The sequence below is a fragment of the Nerophis ophidion genome, linkage group LG07 (genome assembly GCF_033978795.1).
Source record: "Nerophis ophidion isolate RoL-2023_Sa linkage group LG07, RoL_Noph_v1.0, whole genome shotgun sequence".
NCBI lineage: Eukaryota > Metazoa > Chordata > Actinopteri > Syngnathiformes > Syngnathidae > Nerophis > Nerophis ophidion.
Window position 1 is genome coordinate 37,792,659 of NC_084617.1, and position 9,386 is coordinate 37,802,044.

Consider the following 9,386-nt stretch of genomic DNA (forward strand, 5'->3'; position numbering starts at 1 on the left):
CTCAAAACGGCCCTAAACAATTTATTTTTAAAGATATTGTTCGGATAGTGTTCGGACGTTTCTTAAAATAAAATTCGCTTTTTGTTTATGTTTGGGGGAGCAATCGTCGACAAAACGAAAGCAAGTTCCACATCGTTTGTGTCACGTTATTTGTGGCCACTGGGGGAAGCACTGCTTTGGATTGATAACGTCGAAGAAGAAAAGGCACAAGTTACTAACTCTATTTCCGCCTTATACTTCCTAATAAAAATATTATTTTACACACAAAGTATTTTTGAAAGAGAAACATGAATTAAAACCTTCTTATTGAGATAAATGATTTTATTTCTAATGTAAAAAATAAACTATGTTTAAATAACATTTTTGTATCATTTCCTTAACACGTTTGCACAATCATTACGTGTTCTACGTTTTACACAGTCATTCACCCAGCATATTTTTCCATTTTTATGATGCTTTTTTTTTTTTTTAATCTCCATTATGTATATAATACCTACATTCTTTGTTTAGGAGCGGTCACTATTTGAAGAGTGTGTATGCAATGCATAAAATCACCGCATGGATGCAGCATAGCTTTGAGTAAAAGATACAGTACATCGCATATGCGGTCCTCTCCATGGAGACCAGAATTCGCCCTTTGAGACACTCGTGATTTAGGGCTATATAAATACATTTTGATTGATTGATTGATTGATTGATTGATTGATTGATTGATTGAACAGTATAAGTAAAAAATTACCAAAAAAATGTTTTGTCATTTTTTTATAACTTAGCATTACATACCTTACCTATAACTACACATAAAAACTGTATATAAATAGTTTATATCTAAAAGCAAAAATATTATTCCACTTTATTATCATTCTGCTTTGTCCTGCCACATTTTCATACTTTCCACTTTGAAAATGTTTCGTCCAATGATAGAATAGAATAGAATAGAATGGAACAGGCCTGGGCAATTATTTTGATTCGGGGGGCCAAATTTAGAGAAAAAAAAAATGTGTTTGGGGCCGGTGTGTCTATTTTTAGGAACACTATTACAAAACCTCACAATAATGTCTGATTGAATGCCAAACACTTTATGACAGACCGCCTTAAAAAAAGGAATGGAATGTTACATTATTTTACTGAATGAGACACCTGGAACAGGGACGTGCGGTCAGGGGAGACAGTGCCTCACCTGTGATAATGCAAAGAAATAAAATATATAATGACAAAATAATTGTAATTGTTAGTTTTTAATTTTCATTTAGCTTCACCAATTTGGATTATTTTTTTCTTCAAAATCGCTGAGCGCATTCTTGTCTGGTGTGTTGCTGAGCGTTCAAAACGGCAGAGAGAAAAGTCTGAGGTGAGGCAAACAGTTATCGTGTCTCACGATAGGGGCGCTCATGATCAGAACCATACGGTGGCGTAAGCGAGTCAAGTGCCGCAGCGAGTAACATGTTTTGTGTCTTGGTGAGCTATCAAAACGGCAGAAAAAAAGTCTGAGGTGAGGCAAACAGTTTTCGTGCCTCACGAAAGGGGCAGGGCGCTCATGATCCCAGACATATGGTGGCCTCTGCGGATAAGTGCCGCAGCAACCTTTTTTTTCCGTCTCGTGCACCCCAACTTTCAACATGGGTGACTACATTTCCGCACTTAAACCGTTTTCTAAATTGAACTTTCAAGCGAAGCAGGAGATAATTACTAAAAGAAGACCAACGCCGGAGCTGATCCATCCATCCATCTATCCATTTTCTACCGCTTATCTCGTTTGGGGTCACGGGGGCACTGGTGCCTATCTCAGCTACAATCGGGCGGAAGGCGGTGTACACCCTGGACAAGTTGCCACCTCATCGCAGGGCCAACACAGATAGACAGACAACATTTAGACTCACATTCACACACTAGGGCCAATTTAGTGTTGCCAATCAACCTATCCCCAGTTGCATGTATTTGGAAGTGGGAGGAAGCCGGAGTACATGGAGAGAACCCACGCATTCACGGGGAGGACATGCAAACTCCACACAGAAAGATCCCGAGCCTGGGATTGAATCCTGACAACTCAGGACTTTCGTATTGTGAGGCAGACGCACTAACCCCTCTTCCATCGTGAAGACCCCGGAGCTGAATGGTTAGTTTCAACCAGCAGGACAGAAAGTTACTTGCTCTTTCCAGACGCAGTGGTATACGTGAAAAGACTGGCTTTGTGGGTGTTATACAAGAAACCGCCTTTTCTGCTTTCCTTGCCTTCTTTTTTCAACCTGTGGAACTGTGTGGACTCAAATGGGATTTTGTGATCTAAAGAATTTGCAAAAAAGCCTCCCCAAACATGAGCGGTCAGCCGCTCATATTCAAAGCTAGATTGCGCTAAAAACGTTTGGGATGACAACGATAGACTTGGCTTTGGATGAACAGCAGCGACTCAACATCAGTGTCCACAATGCTAAGGTAAAAGAGAATCGAGAGATTTTAAAAGATGTCATCAATGGGACCTGCTTCCTCGCCAAACAGCAGCTAGCATTTCGTGAAAATGATGAAAGTATGAGCTCTGCTAATCGTGGCAACTATGTTAAACTCTTAAAAGACTTTTAAAACTGAAGCAGGTGAAGGAGGACTTTTACCAGAAAGTGACGGCTATTTTTATCCAGAAGGACCGCCGCATGGACTTCTTTTATAAGTAAAGGTAAAACGGCGATAACATTATTTTTGTTTAGTTTTTAATGAAATGTACATTTTGTGTGCGACAGTTTGTATGTGTAAAGAATGCAGAAATGAAACATAACCCAAAAACTGCTGCCAATCAAATGGCAAATAATCTGCGCAGAGCGCATACTGTATATTTGTAAATCTGATTCTGATTACGTCAGAATCAGACCAGCTATAAACTTCACCGCACGTCACTGACCGGGAATGTCCTTGAAAATAAAGCGAAACGCAACAAAAATGCAACAAACACCGCAAAATATGAACGCTAAGGGTAAAAAAAAACCCATACAATCTGATACATCTGATATATCACTAACTTTAGCACTTTGTTGTAAAAATCCCCTTCCGTGTCTGTCCCTGTCACCCACATTTCAGGCTGGCCGCTTTGGAAACACTCTGTGGTAATGCTCCCTACTCACACTGCCTGGTGCCTTGTCTGAGCTGCTGTGACTTAGATTACCATAGTAACTAATTAGATGACGATAGTAACTAATTAGATTACCATAGTAACTAATTAGATTATCATTGTAACTAGTATATTATGCAAAATGCAGATTCTAACCATTGAAATATTTTTACAGTTCAAGACTTATGGTCGTGAGAAAACATCACTGCACATCATAAAGATCATCAAAAAGATCTAAAAAAATGATTTGAGAATGTCCGGCGGGCCAGATTGAAAAGTTTAACGGGCCGCATGTGGCCCCTGGGCCTTAATTTTTCCAGGTCTAAAATAGAAAGTACTTAATTGATCCCTGGGGGATATTCAGTACCACTGTTCGCTCACAATAAACAATTAACACTTGGGTATTTTTTACATGTGAATAATATAAATACAGTCTATTATACAGCATTATTCACATGTGAATAAAAATAAATAGTCTATTATACACTCAAGTACAGTCAAATGATGGCACACGTGCTGCCATTATTTTTATTTCTGTATATTTCCCACATTTCCAGGTATTCCACATTTTCCGGGATATTATTCTCTATTCGAAATGAATAGACAGTTTTTAAATCTTTCACATTTCCCCAATTGGTCACTCCCAATATATATAATTCCAAAGTACAAATGTTTTTTGGGTAAGGTTTGTCAATTACTAGCATGCTAACACTAGCATGCTAACACAAGCATACCAGTTTTTTTTTTTAATCTGTTTTGGAAGGTATACACCTCAGTTATGGGCAGCACGGTGGAAGAGGGGTTAGTGCGTCTGCCTCACAATACGAAGGTCCTGAGTAGTCCTGGGTTCAATCCCGGGCTCGGGATCATTCTGTGTGGAGTTTGCATGTTCTCCCCTTGACTGCGTGGTTTCCCTCCGGGTACTCCGGCTTCCTCCCACTTCCAAAGACATGCACCTGGGGATAGGTTGATTGGCAACACTAAATTGGCCCTAGTGTGTGAATGTGAGTGTGAATTTTGTCTGTCTATCTGTGTTGGCCCTGCGATGAGGTGGCGACTTGTCCACGGTGTACACCGCCTTCCGCCCGATTGTAGCTGAGATAGCCCCCCGCCACCCCAAAGGGAATAAGCGGTAGAAAATGGATTGATGGATGGACACCTCAGTTATGTATTTTCGTGTTTGACACATGCGAACTGTTACCAAGCTAACGATAGCATAATAGCTTTTTTAGCTATTTTTGCAGGTATACTATACCTTAGAATCAGATGTTTTGGTGGATGACGCCCGGTGAGCAATCGCATGCTTACATTATAACATGGATGTCCTAAGTGCGACCCAGAGGCTTATTTTTTAACGGCCCACGACACAATTGTTGGCTCCCTAATATTAGCATACTAGCTTTTTTGTCAATCTTACAAATATTTTGTTAATTGGCGTTTGATACCTCTTAGCATGCCAACGTTAGATTTGGGGTGTCCAAAGTTTGATCTAAGGGCCATTTGCAGCCTGTAGCAAATGTTTTAACAGCCCACGTCATAATAGTTAGCGTTCCAATATTAGCATTTTAGCTTTTTCTTACTTTTACAAGTATACACCTCAGCGTCATATATTTTGTTCCTTGACAAATGATACCTGTTTGCATGCTAATGTTAGTAAGACCACTTTTTTAAGCTAATTTTATTGGTGTACAGCTCAGTTATATTTTGGTACTTGATGCATGCTAACATTACCAGGCTAGCATTTTAAACACGTTTTTGAGGTACACACTTTGGAGCAATATATTCTGGTACTTGGTACATGTAGTTAGCATTGTAACATCCCAACATTAACATGCTACCTTTTTTGTTAATTTTACACCTCGGCGTCAAATATTTCGTTACTTGACAATTGATACCTGTTAGCATGCCATGCTAGCTTTTTAAGCTAATTTTGCTGGTATAGAGCTCAGTAATATTATGGTTGTGATTAGTGATGGGTTGATGAGGCTTCATGTATCGTTTCGACACATTGCAAAACCGTATTGATACTGTGTCACTAAATACTGACATCTGCTGGACAATAAAAATCCCTACAGGCAACCTATGGACCGACTCAACTATGACCTAGTATATACAATAATATAAACCAGGTCATTGTATTTCATTTAGGATTATTTCATATCTTCATTTAAATAAAAATATATGTTTATCTTTTTTAGATACAGTCAATAAATAATGTGAACATGATTGATTGATTGATTGATCGATTGAAACTTTTATTGGTAGATTGCACAGTTCAGTATATATTCCGTACAATTGACCACTAAATGGTATGCACATGTATCATAACATGGGAATTAGAGATGCGCGGATAGGTAATTATATCATCCGCAACCGCATCACCAAAGTCGTCATCCACCCGCCGTCCACCCGAACCAACATTTTATCAGAACTGCAACCGCCCGCTGAAATACATCAGAGGTCGGCCAACTTTACCACTCACAGAACAATTTAAACCCGTTTCACAGAGTAATAAAGACGATTGGAGCCGCTAACGTTCTCGCGAATATCCAATTGGCGACCATCCTGATGACAAGAATATGGGCGTGCTGTGAAACCATTGCCTTTGATACCTTCAACAACATGTACAAACCAATTGTTAGTCCGGTAACATGTTGTGTGCAGCTTCCGCAATCACACGTACAAGATTGAAAGGCATACTGGGTGATACAGAGTACACTGATGGTTGTGATATAAACAACTTTAACACTTACTAATATGTGCCACACTGTGAAGCCACACCAAACAAGATTGACAAACACATTTCGGGAGAACATCCTCACAGTAACACAACATAAACGCAACACAACAAATACCCAGAATCCTTTGTATCCGTGACACTCCCTGAATATATTTTACACCCCCGCGCCCCCAACCCCGCCCACCTTACCGACCCACGGGTGGGAGGGGGGGTTGCTGCTAGCGGGGTGTAGAAAATAGTCAGGATGTATTATGGATACAAAGGATTCTGGGTATTTGTTGTGTTGCGTTTATGTTGTGTTACTGGGAGGATGTTCTCCCGAAATGTGTTTGTCAATCTTGTTTGGTGTGGCTTCACAGCGTGGCGCATATCACTAAGAGAGTGTTAAAATTGTTTATATCACAACCATTAGTGTACTGTGTCACCCAGTATGCCTTGCAGTCGTGTGCGTGTTGCTGTGGAAGCCACACACAACATGATGCTGGACTGACAAGCATATCGTACATGTTGTAGAAGGCGACAAAGTCAATGGCTACAAAGCACGCCCTAATACTTATTATATGGGTGAATGCAGGCAGTCATTCTAGAGAATATTAGCGTCTCCTATTGTCTACTTCGCTTTGTGACACGGGTCTTAAATGGCTCTTTGAATGGCAAAGGATACCGATCCCAGAACCATGTATATCAAATATTTCCGGATGGTTCAACCGCCACCCGCCCGAATCTAATTAAAATCTATTTTTTCGTCAAGTCACCCGCCCGACCCGTGGTTTATCCGCAGACGAGACCGCAAACCGCGCATCAATGGGAATCTAAGAGAACGTGTTGTAAATGAGAATACTTGGAATTTTTATTTTTTATTTTTTTTTACATGCGCTCTTAATACGCACTGTTGATTGATTGATTGAAACTTTTATTAGTAGATTGCACAGTACAGTACATATTCCGTACAATTGACCACTAAATGGTAACACCCGAATAAGTTTTTCAACTTGTTTAAATCGGGGTCCACGTTAATCAATTCATGGTAAAAAGGTATTGGGTTCGAGCTGGATTTGAACAAGTGCCCTAAGGCAGTGATCCCCAAGCTTTTTGTAGCTGAGGACCGGTCAACACATGATACTTTGTCACGTGGCTCGGCGGCGGGGGATGTGGGGGGGGGGGGGATTTTTCACCGCTTTTTAATGTAACCAATTGGATGGTTGTGTGGGTAGAACAATGCTAGAAACTTTGAGAGAACATGATGAAACGACAAGGAAATGAACACAAGTACCTTTTTTTCCGGTATATGATCAAAATAATCCCACACAGTGGAAATTATCTCCGACGACGATAAATTACAAATGGCCATCAACAGAAGTGCAGCGGTTACTGTTGGCAGCAGCATCTCGTTGACAGATGCGCTTCCTTATAAACACAGTTTGGTGCGCAGGTGCCAGTGCGACACAGTTCGCGTATCGGTCACGTGACCGAAACAGCTCATGATCGGTCACGTGACTTTCTAAGAGTGGTACGCGCACCGACACAGGGTTTTGCTCTATGAGCTCGACGCATGCGCCGATGCATCGGTGTTGCCGGACCCATCACTAACAGTGATGCATGCTAACATTAGCAGGCTAGCATTTTGAACAAGAGTTTCACGTACACACATCGGAACAATATATTTTGGTACTTGATGGATGTGTAGTTAGCATTTTAGCATGCTAACATTAACATGCCAGACATTATTTAGGTACCTTAGCAGGTTTACTCTGCAGTGTCATATATTTTGGTATTTCACCAATGCTTACTGGAAGCATACTAATGTTAGCATGTAGGCATAGTACTGTTAGCAAGCAAGCTTTTTTTAAGCTAACTTTTTCTCAGCAATAGCATTTAATTTTGGCTTTGTCTCTTCAGCTTTGTTACGAAGTTAGGAAATTGCATTTGCTATAATTCTTTGAAAAAATAAATACATATTGGACTGGTTTTAAATGTGAAAATGAGCAAAATGCCCCTCTCATGCTTTGACTTGTCAGTCTGTGAAAAAAGTTTAGACAGCCCTGTTTTAAAATGTAAACATGCTAATGTTAGTATGCTAGCTTTTTTAGCTATTTGTTTCAAGTACAGTTTATTTTTCATTGTTTATTTTTATTTAATTTGATCATATTTTAGTATTATTGGATATATTATATTTACGGGTGGGCAAATTAATGCGTTAATTACGAGTTAACTCATCAATCTATTAACGCCGACAATAATTTTATCGCGCATTTGCGTATGTTGTTTACATGCTTTTATTTTGTTAACGCCTTTTCTTATAAAGATGGCGGCGCCCGGACGGGCTTCGGCGTGGAGGAGCTGTAGGTAGAGATGGAACATTTGGCAAAAATAACGGACAATTCTGCAAATTTCATGGCTGGCTCACAGCGTGGTCACTCCGGGATCACTTACGACCGCCAGACAATTCTGAATGTGGATAGATCGGACCGTTTTGGACTGAATGGCGCGTGCTTGCTAGACCGGCTAGCTAGCATGGGAATACTTTGCCGGCTACATCCAGCGGCCTGTGAAGCAGCGGAGTATATGTGTTGTCCGTCTATTTATGAATAATGCAGACGAGGCGTGTTGGCTGGGTTCTTAACGTTTGCTTTCAGAACGTGCATATCACAACATACAAGATGCCGTCATGGCGACACACAACCTTTACCGGGCTACCGCGCATGCTCGTCACTCCTGTTGCATGCTGGGTAGGGTAGTTATTTTTTTCCCTGGCTCATAACATCACAATATAGTACCATGTATATGCGTTCAGTTTATCAAAGCACCAAGCAAACAATCGGAAAATTCCCATCATATCAATTCCTAGATATGGTCATAATTATTTTAAGTGCACTACGCATAATAAACACAACATTATTAATATTGCTACTACGGATAATTTAATAAAAAATTCCCTAAAACAGCCCACTACCTATAATATAGGTTTTTTAAACATAAGATCCGTGATAAAAAAAAATGTTCCTGCTGTTACCTCAGAAATTGCCTGTTCGGATGTTATGATTGTGGCTCAGAGATTTGTATGTAGATTATATTTATTTTCCATAACAAACAGGATAACTTAAATACCCTGGCAGTGGAAATAAGCTTAAATGTTTGTATTTACATTTTTTGAGTTGATTTTCATAAAATATGCTATTTAACTGCTACTGTTTAACAAGGACTGATTTGAATTGTGTTTGCACAACAAATGTTTTGGCGCTTTTGTTCATGTGGGAGAATATTCCAATAAAGGTGCACTACACACTACTTTTGAATTCATTATTGGGCTTTGCGTATACAATGCAGTTAATCGCGATTAATCAGAGAAAAAGTGTGATTAACTTCGATTAAAAATGTTAATCGTTGCCCCAGCCCTAATTATATTACAAAACCGGTAGCACGGTGGAAGAGGAGTTAGTGCATGTGCCTCACAATACAAAGGTAGAGTAGTCCTGAGTTCAATCCCAGGCTCGGGATCTTTCTGAGTGGGGTTTGCATGTTCTCCCCGTGACTGCGTGGGTTCCCTCC

The 9,386-nt window shown here is 40.0% G+C and overlaps 1 protein-coding gene across 1 annotated transcript in view; it reads right to left on the reverse strand.

The window, feature by feature from the left end:
* erap1b (endoplasmic reticulum aminopeptidase 1b) overlaps positions 1-126 on the reverse strand; it is a 76,466-nt gene extending 76,340 nt beyond the window's left edge. The window contains exon 1 of the mRNA XM_061906119.1: positions 1-126. This exon is cut by the window's left edge and continues 121 nt beyond it. The gene's annotated coding sequence lies outside the window, so the exon portion shown is untranslated.
* Between the last annotated feature and the right edge of the window lie 9,260 nt (positions 127-9,386).